Source organism: Catharus ustulatus, chromosome 29, assembly GCF_009819885.2.
Source record: "Catharus ustulatus isolate bCatUst1 chromosome 29, bCatUst1.pri.v2, whole genome shotgun sequence".
Classification (NCBI taxonomy): Eukaryota; Metazoa; Chordata; class Aves; order Passeriformes; family Turdidae; genus Catharus; species Catharus ustulatus.
The window spans coordinates 2,238,133-2,255,651 of record NC_046249.1 but is presented as its reverse complement, the minus strand read 5'-3'; the positions used below and the strand labels follow the sequence as shown (position 1 = coordinate 2,255,651).

General features: G+C 53.2%; 1 protein-coding gene across 1 annotated transcript in view; it reads right to left on the bottom strand.

Annotated features, from left to right (window-relative positions):
- Positions 1 to 12,745, bottom strand: part of GATAD2A (GATA zinc finger domain containing 2A) — a 55,609-nt gene extending 42,864 nt beyond the window's left edge. Inside the window, exon 1 of the mRNA XM_042780041.1 lies at positions 12,645 to 12,745. The gene's annotated coding sequence lies outside the window, so the exon portion shown is untranslated. The remainder of the gene's footprint in view (positions 1 to 12,644) is intronic.
- Positions 12,746 to 17,519: the final 4,774 nt, after the last annotated feature.

Genomic DNA, 17,519 nt, shown 5'->3' with positions numbered 1-17,519 from the left:
TGTGCGAGGCCGGGATTGTCCCACATCCCCCCAGACCCCCGGGATCCTCCGGGGCAGCGCATCCCAGTGCTGATCCCAGTGCTGATCCCAGTGCTGATCCCAGAGCTGATCCCAATCCTGATCCCAGAGCTGATCCCAGTGCTGATCCTGGTCCCAAACCTGATCCCAGTGCTGATCTTGGTCCCAATCCTGATCCTGGGCAGCGCATCCCGGTGCTGATCCCAATCCTGATCCCACTGCTGATCCTGATCCCAGTGCTGATCCCAGTGCTGATCCTGGTCCCAATCCTGCTCCTGGGCAGCAGATCCTGGTGCTGATCCCAATCCTGATCCCAGTGCTGATCCTGGTCCCAGGCAGCACATCCCGGTGCTGATCCCAGTGCTGATCCTGGTCCCAATCCTGATCCCAGGCAGCACATCCTGTTGCTGATCCCAGTCCCAATCCCAATCATGGTGCTGATCCTGGTCCCAATCCCAGTGCTCATCCTGATCCCAAAACTGATCCCAGTGCCCATCCTGGTGCTGATTCCAGTCCCAATCCTGGTGCTGATCCCAATGTACCTCCCAGTCCCAATCCTGGTGCCCATCCAGATCCAGGGCAGCACATCCTGGTGCTGATCCCAGTCCTAATCCCAGTGCTGATCCTCATCTCAATCCCGGTGCTGATCCTGATCCCAATTCCAGTGCCCATCCCAATGCTGATCCTGATCCCAGTGCCAATCCCAGTGCTGATCCCGATGCCCATCCTGGCACTGATCCTGATCCCAATCCCTGTGCCCATCTCAGTGCTGATCCTGATCCTAATCCTGGTGCCGATCCCAAGCCCAGTACAGCACTGATCCTGGTGCTGATTCCAATTCTGATCCTGGTGCCAATCCCAGTGCTGATCCTGATCCCAAGCCCAGTGCCTATCCTGGCACTGATCCTGATCCCAATCCTGATCCCAATCCCAGTGCTGATCCTGATCCCAATCCCAGTGCTGATCCTGATCCCGATGCCCATCCCAATGCTGATCCCAATGCCGATCCCAGCACTGATCCTGATCCCAATGCCTGTGCCCATCCCAGTGCTGATCCTGATCCCAAGCCCAGTGCCAATCCTGGTGCTGATCCCGATCCAGGGCAGCACATCCCGGTGCTGATCCTGATCCCAATCCCAATCCCAGTGCCCATCCCGGCACTGATCCCAACCCCGGTGCCCATCCCAGTGCTGATCCTGATCCCAATCCCAGTGCCAGTGCTGATCCTGATCCCAATCCCAGTGCCCATCCCAGCACTGATCCTGATCCCAATCCTGGTGCTGATCCCAGTGCTGATTCTGATCCAAATCTCGGTGCTGATCCTGATCCCAATCCCAGTCTGATCCTGATCCCAATCCCGGTGCCCATCCCGGCACTGACCCTGATGCCCATCCCAGTGCTGATCCCAGTCCCGGTCCCGGTGCCCATCCCAGTGCTGATCCCGATCCCAATCCCGGTGCCCATCGCGGTGCCGATCCCGATCCCGGTGCCGGGCAGCACATCGCGATCCCGATGCGATGCCGGTGCCATTCCCGGTGCCCCGGGGCGCAGGAAGGGCGGCGGGGACTCTTATTGTGACACGGCCCCGGCCCGGCCCGGCCGCACGGCCCGGCCGCGGCCACCGCGGGGCTCCGGCACCGGGGGGCACCGGGGGGGCACCGGGGGGCACCGGCCACGGCGACACCGCCCGGCACCGCGCCTTTGCACACCGGGGATTCACCTGGGGAGCCTCGGGGTGACCGGGGGGTGACCACAGGGTGACCATGGGGTGACCGGGGGGGGTCGGGGGGGGTCCCCGTGCTCGGGGAGAGCGGGGGGCAGCGGCACCGGGCGGTACCGGGGGTGGGGGCACGGTGAGAGGGGGGATGGAGGGTTGGGACAGCGGGGATGGAGCCGGAGAGGCTCGGGGTGACCGGGGGGTGACCGGGGGGGTGACCACGGAGTGACCACCGGGTGACCGGGGGGGGTTCGGGGGGGTCTCCGTGTCCCCCCCGTGTCCCCCCGTGTCCCGCACCCGGAGCACGGTGCGGGGGGGGGGAGGGCAGCGGGCACGGAGCGCTCGGGGCGGCGGCGGAGGAGGAAGAGGAGGAGGAGGAGGAGAAGGAGGAGGAAGAGGAGGAAGAGGAAGCAGCCCGGCGGAAAGCCCGCAGCAACTTTCCCAAACAAAAGCCGGCGGCGCCCCGGGGCGCTGGGAGGGCGGCGGGGCTGGGGGTTCCAGCGGGGGACGAGCCCCGGGGTCCCGGGGTCCCCCCGGTGCCACCGGCTCGGGGCTCGGGGCGGCCGGAGCCGCGGCCAGCGGGACTTTGCACTTTCCGGGCTCCCCGCACGGCCGGGAAACGCCGCAAGTTGAGCGGCAGCTCTCCCTCCCGCTGACCTCTGCTCTCCCCAAAGGCGGGGCGGTTCCGTAGCTCCGGTACCGGAGGCGATGAACGCCGGCAGAACTTTTACCGGGAGAAGTGTCCGGGCGCTGCTCCGCTCGCTCCGAGCCCAGCCCGGCCCCGGTGCCGGCTCCGCGCCGCTGTCCCCGCGCTGTGCCCGGCGCTGCCCCGCGGCTGGCGGGGCTTTCCCGGCGGCTCCCGTGGCTCCCCGCCGGTGCCGATAATGCGCTCCTCACACATGGAGGGAGTCGCGGCGCTACCGGCGGAGCATGCGCGGGGCGGGGCGGCCGGGCGGCGGGGCCGGCGGAGGGGACGGCGTGGGGACAGCGGTGAGATGGTGTGGGGACAGCGAGGGGATGGCGGAAGGACGGGGAGGGGACGGCGTGGGGACGGCTGTGAGGGGAGAGCGGCGGGAGCGCACCGGGAGCGCGGCGGGCCCGGGCCCCTCACGGCGCTGCGGCCGCCGCCGCTTCCGGGCGCGGCGCGGGAGGAACCGCGCTTGTGTCGCGGGACGCCATTGGCCGCGGGGGTCGCGCGGGGGATGTGAGGAGGGCGCTGATTGGCTGGGGCGGCGGGCGGGGGGCGCGCGGGCAGCGCCGCGCGGGGAGAGGCCACGTGGAGAGAGGGGACGGAGAGGGGACAGAGAGGGGACAGAGAGGGGACGGAGAGGGGATGGAGAGGGGAGAGACAGGGGAGAGAGAGGGGACACGGAGGGGACAGAGAGCGGGGAGAGAGAGGGGACAGGGAGGGGAGAGAGAGGGGACAGAGGGGGGACAGAGAGAGGGGACAGAGAGGGGACAGAGAGGGGACAGAGAGGGGACAGGGAGGGACAGGGAGGGACAGAGAGGGGACAGAGAGGGGACGGAGAGGGGACAGAGAGGGGACGGAGAGGGGACAGGGAGAGGGGACAGAGAGGGGACAGGGAGGGGAGAGAGAGGGGACAGGGACGGGACGGAGAGGGGATAGAGAGGGGACAGAGAGGGGAGAGAGAGGGGACAGAGCGGGGATAGAGAGGGGACAGAGGGGGGATGGAGGGGGGACAGAGAGAGGGGACGGAGAGGGGACAGCGAGGGGACAGAGCGGGGATAGAGAGGGGATGGAGAGGGGACAGGGAGGGGACGGAGAGCGGGGAGACAGGGGACACAAGAGGGGACGGAGAGGCGACAGCGGGGGGACAGAGAGAGGGGACGGAGAGGGGGGACACAGAAGGGACAGGGAGGGGACAGAGAGGGGACAGAGATGGGACAGCGAAGGACGGAGAGGGGGGACACAGAGTGAGGGGACAGGGGACACGGCGGGGACACAGAGGGGACAGCGAGGGGAGAGACAGGTGACAGAGAGGGACGGAGAGGGGACACAGAGTGAGGGGAGAGGGGATAGAGAGGGGACGGAGAGGAGACAGCGGGGAGACACGGGGGGGACACCGAGAGGACACAGAGTAAGGGGAGAGGGGACAGAGAGGGGACAGGGGACACAGGACGGGAGAGGGGACACAGAGGGGACAGGGGACAGAGAGGGGACAGCAGCAGTGGCCGATGCAGGAGTCGCGGAGCGGCCGCGGGAGGCACCGGGACAGGGGCAGGGCACGGCTCCCATCCCAAAAATTCCCCGAGCCCAAAAAATTCCCCGAGCCCAAAAAAGCCGCTCCGAGCAGCCCAAGGACGAGGAGAATTCCCCCAAATCTCCCCCAAATCCTGCCGAGTTTTCCCCTAAATCCCAGAAAATTCCCCGAAAATCTCAGCAGATCTCCCCAGATCCCACAGAATTCCCAAATGACATCCCCAGGATTTCAGGAAAGATTTTCCAAGGAAGTTTTGCAGGAGTCGGATCCAAAAATCCGAAATTTCAATTATTTTACACCAAATTAATGTGAGCTCTTATTAATTATTAATTATTCCCAGATTTCTCTTTTTTTCCCTCACCCTCATGTTGTCCCAATCAAAAAAATAAAAAGAAATCCCTAAAATCCCCAAATTCCCAGAATTTGGAGGGAGCTGCAGGGAATCCCAAATATTCCTGCACGATTTCCCTGTGATGATCCCAGGGAAAATTCCATGGATTTCACCCCAAAGCTGGAAAATCTTGGAAAAGCTCCATGGATGCCATCCCAAAACTGGAAAAATTCCATGGATTCCATCCCAAAACCTGGACAAATCCAATGGGTATCAACCAAAACTTGGGAAAATTCCATGGATGCCATCCCCAAAATTGAGAATATTCTATGGATAATAACCCAAAGCAGGAAAATCCAATGGAAACCATCCCAAAACTGGAAAAAATCCAAAGGGTATCAACCAAAACTTGGGAAAATTCCATGGATTCCATTCCAAAACCTGGACAAATCCAATGGGTATCAACCAAAACTTGGGAAAATCCCATGGATTCCATCCCAAAGCAAGAAAATCCAATAGAAACCATCCCAAAATTTGGAAAATCCAATGGCTATCATCCAAAAACTTGGAAAAATTCCATGGACTCCATCCCCAAACTGGGAAAATTCCATGGTTTCCATCACAAAGCAGGAAAATCCAATGGAAACCATCCCAAAACTGGGAAAATTCCATGGAAAACATCCCAAAAGTGGAAAAAATCCAATGGATATCATCTCAAAACTGGGAAAAAATTTCTGGATATCACCCAGAAATGGGAAAATCCCAGGGGTTCCATCCCAAAACTTGGAAAATCCAATGGATATCATCCCAAAACTTGGAAAAATTCCATGGATTCCATCCCAAAACTGGACAAATCCAATGGATATCACCCCAAATTGGGAAAACTCCATGGATTCCATCCCAAAACTTGGAAAAATTTCATGGACTCCATCCCCAAACTGGGAAAATTCCATCCCAAAACAAGAAAATCCAATGGAAACCATCCCAAAACTTGGAAAATCCAATGGATATCATCCCAAAATTTGGAAAAATTCCATGGAAACCATCTCAAAACTTGGAAAATCTCAGGGATTCCATCCCAAAACTTGGAAAATCCAAAGGATATCATCTCAAAACTGGAAAAAAATTCTGGATATCACCCAGAAATGGGAAAATCCCAGGGGTTCCATCCCAAGATTTGGAAAATCCAATGGATATCATCCCAAAACTGGAAAAATTCCATGGAAACAATCTCAAAACTTGGAAAATCTCAGGGATTCCATCCCAAAACTTGGAAAATCCAATAGATATCATCCAAAAACTTGGAAAAATTCCATGGATTCCATTCCAAAACCTGGACAAATCCAATGGGTATCAACCAAAACTTGGGAAAATCCCACGGATTCCATCCCAAAGCAAGAAAATCCAATAGAAACCATCCCAAAATTTGGAAAATCCAAAGGATATCATCTCAAAACTGGAAAAAAATTCTGGATATCACCTAGAAATGGGAAAATCCCAGGGGTTCCATCCCAAAACTTGGAAAAATTCCATGGATTCCATCCCCAAACTGGGAAAATTAATTAAAATTAATTTGGGATGGGAATTCTGGGACACAGGAATTAATTTGGGATTTGGGATGGGAATTCTGGGATACAGGAATGGATTTAAACTGGAAAAAAAAGGGAATTTGGGTGGGATTTTGGGAATCTCTGGGATGGAATTCCCAAAGAAGCTGTGGCTGATCCTTGGAAGGGGTGGGGTGGGATTGGGTGATCCCAGAATTAAATCCAGAATTCCAGGGATAAATCCAGAATTAAATCCAGAATTCCAGGGATTAAATCCAGAATTGAATCCAGAATTCCAGGAATAAATCCAGAATTAAATCCAGAATTCCAGGGATAAATCCAGAATTAAATCCAGAATTCCAGGGATAAATCCAGAATTTCCCCTCTGTGCCTTTTTTCCATGGATTCCCCAAATTCCAGCAGGAAATCCCAGGATGGGAAGGGATCCCAGGATGGGAATTTTTCAAGGATTTTGGGTTTTTTTGGAGCACAAAATGGGAATTTCAGCTTCATTTTATTCCATGGAAATGGGAATTTTTCAAGGATTTTTGGGGTGGTTTTTTTTTTTTTGGAGCACAAAATGGGAATTTTTTTTCTATTTTCCCATTGGGAATTTACTCCTGGATTAAAATTTGGGAATGAATCCTTCTTTAAATCCTTCTTTTTTTTTCTAACAGCTTCCCTAAAAAAATCCTAAAATTGGATTTTTTCCCAGAAAAAAGTGGAAGGAGGAGGGAAAAAGAGGGAAAATTGAGAATGAATTGGATTTTTTCAACCCCTGAAATCCCAAAAAAAGGCAGAGGGAGGATGGGGAGGAATGAAAAGGAATTTTCTGGTCCTGAATTTGGAATTCCAAATTCCCCAGGGATCCTTTTTAGGGCCTGGTTGGGATTGGCCCCAGGATTTGGGATGGAGAACTGGGATTGGGATGGAGCCCCAAAATTTGGGATCCCTGGGATTTGGGATTGAGAACTGGGATTTGGGATCCTTGAGATTTGGGATGGACCCTCAGGATTTGGGATGGAGAACTGAGATTGGGATGGAGCCCCAAAATTTGGGATCCCTGAGATTTGGGATCCCTGGGATTTGGGATGGAGCCCGAAAATTTGGGATCCTGGGATTTGGGATGGAGCACTGGAATTTGGGATGGAGAACTGGGATTTGGGATCCCTGGGATTGGGGATGGACCCTCAGGATTTAGGATGGATCCCCAAAATTTTGGATAGAGCACTGGGATTTGGGATGGAGCTCAGGGATTTGGGATCCCTGGGATTTGGGATGGAGCCCCAAAATTTGGGATGGAGAACTGGGATTGGGATGAGAACTGGGATTGGGATGGAGTCCCAAAATTTGGGATCCCTGGGATTTGGAATGGACCCTCAGGATTTGGGATGGAGCCCCAAAATTTGAGATGGATCCCTAAGATTGGGATGGAGCCCCAAAATTTGGGATCCCTGGGATTTGCGATGGAGCCCCAAAATTTGGGATGGAGCCTCAGGATTTGGGATGGACCCTTGGGATTTCACACAGATCCTTTGGATTTGGGGTTGACCCCTGGATTTGGGATTGACCCCTGGATTTCACACAGACCCCTTGGATTCATCACAGACCCCTGGGATTTGGGATGGAGCCCTAAAATTTGGGATGGAGAATTGGGATTTGGGATCCCTGGGATTTGGGATGGACCCTCAGGATTTGGGATGGAGCCCCAAAATTTGGGATGGATCCCCAGGATTCACCACAGACCCCTGGGATTTGGGACAGACCCTTGGGATTTCACACAGATCCCCTGGATTTGGGATGAATCCCTGGATTTCACACAGATTCCTGGAATTCACTGCAGGCCCCAGGGATTTGGGATTGAGCCCTGGGATTTGGGATGGAGCCCCAAAATTTGGGATAGAGAACTGGGATTGGGATCCCTGGGATTTGGGATGGACCCTCAGGATTTGGGATGGAGAACTGGGATTTGGGATGGAGCCCCAAAATTTGGGATGAGAATTGGGATTTGGGATGGAGCCTGAGGATTTAGGATCCCTGGGATTTGGGATGGAGCCCCAAAATTTGGGATGAACTGGGATTTGGAATCCCTGAGATTTGGGATCCCTGGGATTTGGGATGAAGCCTGAGGATTTAGGATCCCTGGGATTTGGGATGGAACTTCAGGATTTGGGATGGATCCTCAAAGTTTGGGATGGAGCTCTGGGATTTGGGATGGAGCCTGGATTTCACACAGATCCCTGGATTTCACACAGATCTCTTGAATTCACTGCAGGCTCCAGGGATTTGGGATGGACCTCTGGGACTCTCCACAGGCCCCTGGATTTTGGGATGGACCCCTGGATTTCACACAGATCCCAGGGATTTGGGATGGAGCCCCAGGATTCATCACAGATCCCTGGGATTCACCACAGACCCCCAGGTTTAGGATTGACCCCTGGGAATCACCACAGATCCCTTGGATTTGGGATGGACCCCTGGATCTCACACAGATCCCTGGGATTCATCACAGACCCCAGGGATTTGGGATGGAGCCCTGGGATCTGGGATGGAGCCCCAAAATTTGGGATGGAGCACTGGGATTCAACACAGACCCCTGGGATTTGGGATGGAGCTTTGGGATTCTCACACAGATCCTTTGGATTTGGGATTGACCCCTGGATTTGGGATTGACCCCTGGATTTCACACAGACCCCTGGGATTCATCACAGACACCTGGGATTTGGGATGGAGCCCCAAAATTTGAGATGGATCCCCAGGATTCAACACAGACCCCTGGGATTTGGGACAGACCCTTGGGATTTTCACAGAGATCCCCTGGATTTGGGATTGACCCCTGGATTTCACACAGATTCCTGGGAGTCAATGCAGAATCCCAGGGATTTGGGATGGAGCCCCAGAAATTTGGGATGGACCCCTGGAATTCGGAATGGAGCCCCAGGATTCATCACAGGCCCCTTGGATTCATCACAGACTTCTGGGATTTTGGGATGGACCCTTGGGATTTCACACAGATCCCTGGGAGTTACTGCAGACCTCTGGGATTTGGGATGGAGCCCCAAAATTTGGGATGGAGAATTGGGATTTGGGATGGACCCTCAGGATTTGGGATAGAGAACTGGGATTTGGGATGGAGCCCCAAAATTTGGGATGAGAATTGGGATTTGGGATGGAGCCTGAGGATTTAGGATCTCTGGGATTTGGGATGGAGCCCCAAAATTTGGGATCCTGGGATTTGGGATGGAGCACTGGAATTTGGGATGGAGCCCCAAAATTTGGGATGAACTGGGATTTGGAATCCCTGAGATTTGGGATCCCTGGGATTTGGGATGAAGCCTGAGGATTTAGGATCCCTGGGATTTGGGATGGAACTTCAGGATTTGGGATGGATCCCCAAAATTTGGGATGGAGCTCTGGGATTTGGGATGGAGCCTGGATTTCACACAGATCCCTGGATCTCACACAGACCCCTGGGATTCACTGCAGGCCCCAGGGATTTGGGATTGAGCCCTGGGATCTGGGATGGAGCCCAAAAATTTGGGATGGACCCCTGGGATTTGGGATGGATCCCTGGATTTCACACAGATTCCTGGAATTCACTGCAGACCCCCAGGTTTAGGATTGACCCCTGGGAATCACCACAGATCCCTTGGATTTGGGATGGACCCCTGGATTTGGGGCTTTTGGGACAATCCCTGAGGTTCTGCCCCAGCCCCTCAGGTTTTCCAGCAGATCCTGGAGTTTTCCAGAGCATCCCTGGATTTTGGGGCAGACGCTCAGAGTTTTCAGGAACAGACTCCCAAATTTCCCATCAGATTTTTAGATTATCCTGCAAACCCCAGATTTTTACTCCAGACCCCTCAGATTTTTCAGAATTCCAGATTTGGGGAAAACCCTCAGGATTTCCTACAGAGCCTGAAATTTGGGCAAAAATCCCTGGATTTTGGGACAGGGATTTGCCCCAAGCCTCTGGGTTTTCCTGCAGGACTCAGATTTTGGGACAGACCCTCAGATTTTGAGTTTTCCAGCAGAGCCCTGAGTTTTCCTTTTCCTGCCACCCCTGAAGTTTTCCAGCTTTCCCTTCAGCCCCTCAGCTTTCCCAAATCTTTCAGTTTTTGCCCCAAATCCCTCATTTTTCCTGCACCCTTCAGCTCTTTCCCAAACTGCTCAGCATTTTCTTCACTCCTGTTTTCCCCCAATCCCCTTTTTTCCCCCAAAATCCCTCAGCATTTCCTGCACTTTTTTCCCCCAAACCCCTCAGTTTTTCCTGCACCTCTCACTTTTCCCGGAACCCCTCAGCATTTCCTGCACCCTTCAGCTCTTCCCCAACCCCCTCAGTTCTCCCCAAACCCTTCACACTTTTCCCCCAAAACCCTCAACATTTCCTGCACCCTTCAGTTTTCTCCAAACCCTTCATGTTACCCCCAAAACCCTCAGAATTTCCTGCGCCTCTCACTTTTATCCCCAAACCCCTCAACATTTCCTGCAGCCCTCGCTTTTCCTCAAAACCCTCAGCATTTCCTGCCCTCCTCACTTTTCCCCAAACCCTTCAATTTATCCCCAAACTTCTCAGCATCTCCTGTACCCTTCACTTTTTCCCAAACCCCTCAGCATTTCCTGCATCCCTCTTTTTCCCCGAACTCCTCAGCATTTCCTGCATCCCAGTTTTCCCCAAACCCTTCACTTTACCCCCAAACTCCTCAACATTTCCTGCACCCCTCACTTTATCCCCAAACCCCTCAGCATTTCCTACCCTCCTCAGTTTTCCCCAAACCCCTCAGGATTTCCTGCATCCTTCAGTTTTCCCCAAACCTTTCATTTTCCTCCAAATCCCTCAGCACTTCCTGCACTCCTCAGTTTTTCCCCAAACTCCTCAACACTTCCTGCACCCCTCACTTTACCCCCAAACCTCTCAGGATTTCCTGTATCCCTCACTTTTCCCCAACCCTTCACTTTATCCCCAAACCCCTCACTTCCTGCACTCCTGTTTTCCCCCAAACTCCTCAGCACTTCCCACACTCCTCAGTTTTCCCCCAAAACCTCAACATTTCCTGCACCCCTCACTTTTCCCCAACCCTTCACTTTATCCCCAAACCCCTCAGCATTTCCTGCATCCCCTAGTTTTCCCCAAACCCTTCAATTTATCCCCAAACTTCTCAACATCTCCTGTACCCTTCACTTTATCCCCAAAACCCCCAGCATTTCCTGTACCCCTCACTTTTCCTCAAACCCTTTGCTTTATCCCCAAACCCCTCAACACTTCCTGCATCCCTCATTTTCCCCAAACCCCTCAGCATTTCCCACACTCCTCAGTTTTCCCCAAATCCCTCAGCATTTCCTGCACCCTTCACTTTTCCCCAAACCCTTCACTTTATCCCCAAACTCCTCAGCATTTCCTTCATCCCCCAGTTTTCCCCAAACCCTTCACTTTATCCCCAAATCCCTCAACATTTCCTGCATCCCTCAGTTTTCCCCAAATCCTTCACTTTATCCCCAAACTCCTCAACATTTCCTGCATCCCTCATTTCCCCCCAACCCCCTCAGCATTTCCTGCACCCCTCACCTTTCTCCAAACCCTTCACTTTACCCCCAAACTCCTCAGGATTTCCTGCACCCCTCACTTCTCCCCAAACCCCTCAGCTTTTCCTGCAGCCCTCATTTCCCCAAACCCTTCACTTTTATCCCCAAACTTCTCAGCATCTTCTGCAGCCTTCACTTTATCCTCAAACCCCTCAGCATTTCCTGTACCCCTCACTTTTATCCTCAAATTCAACACTTCCTGCACCTCTCACTTTTCTCCAAACCCCTCAACATTTCCTGCACCCCTCACTTTTATCCCCAAACTCTTCAGCATTTCCTGCACCCTTCAGCTCTTCCCCAAACCCCTCAGCATTTCTAAACCCCTCACTTTTCCCCAAACCCTTCACTTTATCCCCAAACTCCTCAGCATTTCCTGCATCCCTCATTTCCCCCCAAACCCCTCAGCACTTCCCGCACCCCTCAACATTTCCTGCATCCCCCAGTTTTCCCCAAACCCTTCACTTTTCCCCAAACCCTTCCCTTTTCCCCCTCACCCTCAGCACTTCCCTCACCCCTCTCTCTCCTTTTCCCCGCACCTCCCCGCGTTTCCCCGCTCCGTGCCCAAAACTTTCTCCGTGTTTCCGGAGCGCGGCCGCGGGCCCGTCACACCCCGGGGGGGCTCGGCCGTGCCCGGGGGCTCCCTCAGCGCTGCCCGAGCCGTGGCCTGGTGGCCCCGGTGGTGGCCCAGTCCCCTCCCCCACTCCCCTCCCCCGCCTTCCCAAGGCTCTGGCACCAATAATCCGCCTTTGCTGACATGCTCTGGTGGCTGTGCCTATCGGGCAACTCCCAGGATGCACTCCCGCTCCTCCCTGGCACCCCCTCACCCGTGCCCACCCTCCCTTCGGACTTCCCAACCTTTTCTCTTTTTTTTTCCTTTTTTTTTATTATTCTCTCCACCCCCCGCTTCCCCCCCGTCCGTTCACACACACACACGCACCCGGCCGCACTTTCATCCCCCCCCGAACCCCCCCGGCGCTTTCGCGCTCTCGCTCACCCCAATTCCCCGCGTCCCTCACGGGGTTCCCGCTCGCCATGGCCGGGTTTTCCCCGCTCCCTTCTCCCCTCACAAACCAACCACCCCCTCCTCCTCACCCCGCATCTCCCCCCCCCCCATTGCCCCAAACCCGGAGCGCCCCTCAGGGGGAAGGGGGTGTGTGTGTGGGGTGGGGGGGTGTCCCCTTGTCCCCGTGCCCCCCGGGGGGGGTTTGTGAGGCGCGGGTGTCACTCACTGTCCGGAGCCCCCTCAGAGCCGCCTCCTCCTCCTCCTCAGCGGGGCCCGGCCCGGACTGGGGCCGTGGGGGGAGGGGAGGCGGCTCCCTCAGGTGGCCACTGACAGGAGGGGGGGGCGGGGGGGGCTGCGCGCGCAGGGGGACCCGCCCCCCCCTCACTCTCCGTCCCCCCCCCATCCTCCCGCCCCTCTCCCCCTCCTCCCCCTCCCTGCCCTGCCCTCTCCCCCCTCTCCCCTCCGCTGTGCCCCCCCCTCCCCTCGCGGCCCCCCGAGGGACCCCCCCCCCCGTTGCCAGGCAGATTTGGGACACCCTCGCGCCCGGCCACGCCCCCTGCCCAGGCCTGGGGCGCTGCGTTGGGTGGGTTTTTTTTAATCTTTAAACTAATGATTGACAGCGGCGCTGCCCAATAGAAAGGTGGGTTGCCTGCTTTGCAGCCAATCAGAGCGAAGAGTCAGTAGTAGCACCGCCCATGTAGTAAGCGGTGAGGGGAAAGGCGCGGTTTATTGTTTGATTGACAGGTACATTGACCAATCAGCGGCGCTTCCCCGTGGTGAGCGCCTCGCCTCTGCCCTGTGGGCGGAAAGAGGCGTGGTTTAAACTTGATCGATGGGTAAAACATCCAATACGAGACAGCGGGTGCTCAACGGGAGCCAATGAGAGCGCGGCCCGCTGGGAGGGGCGGGGAGTGGGCGGGACGCCGGGGCCGGGCCCGGCTCCTCCCGCCGGTTCCCCTGGGGCCGGGCCGCGCTGGCTCCTCCCGGGGCCGGCTGAGGTGATGGCGGCCCGGGGAGGGGCCGGGTCCCGCCGCCCTTATCCGCCCGCGCAGGCCGCGCTGGGGCCGCAGATAGGGAGGGCCGGCGGGAGGAAGCGGGGGGGAGGCACCGGGGGCCTGGCGGAGCCGGTTCTGCGGGCGGGGTTGCGGTCGGGCCGGGTGAGGGCCGGGACTCGCGGCAGAGCCTGAAGGGAGCGGGGTCAGGGGGAAACGGCCTCAGGAGCGGCCGGAGCGAGAGCAGGGGCAGGGCCCGGTACCGGAGCAGCTCCAGCCGGTACCGAGGAGGAGGTCCCGGAGCCGCAGCTCCAGGCGATGCCGGGCACGGAGATGCGGTCCCGGTCCGGTCCCGGTTCAGCAGCAGCTCCAGCCCGGTCCGGTACCGGAGGCAGGTCCGGGTCCCGGTGCCGGTCCCGGAGCAGATCCGGGTCCCGGGGCAGGTCCCGGCTCGGTGACTCAGGGGCTGATCTGGGTCAGAGCTGCCCGGTCTGGTCCGGCTGCTCCTGCTGGAATCGTTCCCGGTGGCATCATCGGGATTTAACCCTTGCGATCGTTCCTGCATGGATTTAACCCTTGGGATCATTCCTGTTGGGATTTGGGATCATTCCCACTGGGATTTAACCCTTGGGATCATTCCTGCATGGATTTAACCCTCGGGATCATTCCTGATGGGATTTGGGATCATTCCTGCATGGATTTAACTCCTGGGATCATTCCTGTTGGGATTTGAGATCATTCCCGTTAGGATTTAACCCCTGGGATCATTCCCATTGGGATTTGGGATCATTCCTGTTTGGATTTAACCCTTGAGATCATTCCTTTTGGGATATGGGATCATTCCCATTAGGATTTGGGATAATTCTTGTTAGGATTTAACCCCTGGGATCATTCCTGTTGGGATTTGGGATCATTCCTGATGGGATTTAACCCCTGGGATCATTCCTGTTGGGATTTGGGATCATTCCTGATGGGATTTAACCCTCAGGATCATTCCCAGTGGGATTTGGGATCATTCCCACTGGGATTTAACCCTTGGGATCATTCCTGCATGGATTTAACCCCTGGGATAATTCCTGTTGGGATTTAACCCTTGGGATCATTCCTGTTGGGATTTGGGATCATTCCTGCATGGATTTAACCCCTGGGATCATTACTGTTGAGGTTTAAACCCCTGGGATCGTTCCTGTTGGGATTTGGGATCATTGCTGTTGGGATTTAACCCTTGGGATCATTCCCGTTGGGATTTGGGATCATGCCCTCTGGGATTTAACCCTTGGGATCATTTCCACTGGGATTTGGGATCATTCCTGCATGAATTTAACCCCTGGGATCATTCCCACCGGGATTTGGGATCATTCCCATTGGGATTTAACCCCTGGGATCATTCCCAGTGGGATTTGGGATCATTCCTGTTGGGATTTAACCCCTGGGATCATTCCTACAGGGATTTGGGATCATTCCCACAGGGATTTGGGATAATTCCCGCAGGGATTTAACCCCTAGGATCATTCCCATTGGGATCTGGGATCATTCCCAATGCGATTTAACCCTCAGGATCATTCCCATTGGGATTTGGGATCATTCCCAGTGGGATTTGGGATCATTCCCGTTGGGATTTAACCCTCAGGATCATTCCCAGTGGGATTTGGGATCATTCCTTTTGGGATCAAAGCAGCAATTCCTGGAATTTCTGGGAATGAGGTGCAGAAATTCCTGGAATTCCAGCAGGCCCCACAAACACTGGGAAAAGGTCAGGAATTTTTGGGGATAAAAGGGAGGGGATTCATCCTGGATTTCTGCAAAATTCCTGCTGGGAATGGGGAGCTGGAATTCCTGGAATTCCTGGGAATGGGGAGCAGAAATTCCTGGAATTACTTCTGGGATCAAAGCAGGAATTCCTGGAATTTCTGGGAATGGGGAGCAAAAATTCCTGGAATTCCTTCTGGGATCAAAACAGGAATTTCTAAGAATGGGGGGTAGGAATTCCTGGGAATGGGAGTGCAAGAATTCCTGGAATTTCTGGGAATGGGGGTGCAGGAATTCCTGGAATTCCTTCTGGGATCAAAACAGGAATTCCCAGCTCTTCCTCAGCTGAGTTTTGCAGAAGAAAATTGGGATTTGGGGGAATTTTTTTAGGGGATTTTTGGGGGATTTTTTTGATTTTTGGGAATATTTTGAGGAATTTTAGGGGAGATTTTGTAGGAATTCCCAATTCCTGACATCCATGGGAGATTCCTGTCAGGAATGACATCCAGAGGGAAAAAATAAATTTTTTACACTATCTACACCAAGGATGGGATTTTTAGGGAGAAATCCTGAGAAAATCTCTACAATTCCCTAAATAATTTCTATTTTTAAGGATTTTGTGGTTGTTTCTCCAGAGAATTCCATGATTTTAGGAGGAAAAAAACTCCAAAGGAACCAACCCAGATCAACATTGGAGAAAATTCTGGATTTTTTTTTCCTCCAAAATCCCAAAGAATTTCAACTCTGCTCCATAATAAAAAAGGAAAAACTCCCAAAAAAAGCTATTAAATAATTTAATATACAATGGTAAAAAGCTCTGTACATTGGCCCAGGAATTCCCACTGGGAATTTGGGAATTCCAACCCCTCAGAATTCCAAAGGGATTTTTCCAACTCTTTCACCAATTTCATGGATTTTTTTCCTGGCAGATTGAAAGCGGAAAATTGGGAATTTTTGGGAATTCTGCTCCTTCCTTGGCATCTCCAGGGGGTTGGGAAAGGTTTTTTTTTTTTTTTTAAGAATTCCCTGGAAAAAAAAAAAAAAATTCCCTGGAATTCCCAAAATTCAGCTCCAACCACAGCTCTCCAGAATTGGGATTTTTTTTCCCAATTTATCCCCTTTTTTTTTCCAGGTTTTTTTCCCATTTTTTATTTTTTTTTTTCCTGGATTTGGTTGCCCTAAAAGTGGCCAAATCCAGGTGGGAACAACCTGGGATAGTGGAAGTGTCCCTGCCCTGGGATTGGGATCATCCCAAGGTTTTTTCCAGCCCAAAATTTGGGAATTTCATCCCAAAATTTGGGAATTTCATCCCAAATTTTCAAGCTGGAGTTGAAATTCCAGATGATTCTGGAATTATTTAAACGGAAAATTTGGATTTCCTGGATGGGATTTGGGAGTTTGAGACTTTCCCAAGCCAGGAAAAAAAAAATTCCAAGGAATTGTTGCATCCCAAGGGATTCAAGAGGGAAGAAAAAAATGGGAATTTGCTTCCCAAAAACTTTAAAAATTGGGAAAACTCCCCCAATTCTCCACGGGGATCAACATTCCTGATCAAAATTCTGGATCCCAAAAATTCCTGGGATGGTTCTGTCCCAGTGGGATCCCAAAAAATTAAAATAAAAATTAAAAAAAGAGGATCCAGGGAAGTTGGAAACCTCTGGAAGCTCCCAAAGGAATTCCAGCCTTGGATTCAGGCTGGAAAATTTGGGAATTTTTTTTGGGATTTGGGAATTTTTTGGGGATTTTTTTTTTTTCCCCCAACAAAATCCAGAATAAAAACTCCCAATCCTCAATCCCAAAAATTTCAAGGGATTTCCAAGTTTTAGAACTTGGATTTCCACAGGGAAAAAACCTGGAAAATCCAAATTTTTAGGAATGGGACAAAAAAAAAAAAAAATTCATCCCTGCAATGAATTCCAGAGGAAAAAATTGAGGAATTTGGGGTGGAAAAAATTTCCTTGCTGCAGAAAAAAAAAGGTATTTGAGAAGCAAAAATGATGGGAATGAGGGAATTTTAAATTAATTTTAAGGGAATTTCTTCCCTTCCAGGTGGGATTAAAAATTCCCAAACATCTCTGGAAATTTCAGGGCTTTGGAAATTTGGGATTTTCCTCTCTCCAAGAATTCCAGAGTTCTTTTCCCTCCCCTTTTTCCCAGAAATCTGAAGCAATTCCAACCAGGAAAAACAACTCAACTTCACCCCAGGCACTGCTGGAATCTTGGAAAAACTTCCAGCTTTTTTTTCTGGGATTCAACATTCCCAGATTTCTGGAAAATTAAAATAATTTTTAAAAAACAGGTTAAAAACAGGGAATTTAACCTGGAAAAAAAACTGGGGAAAAAAAAAAAAACTGGGAAAG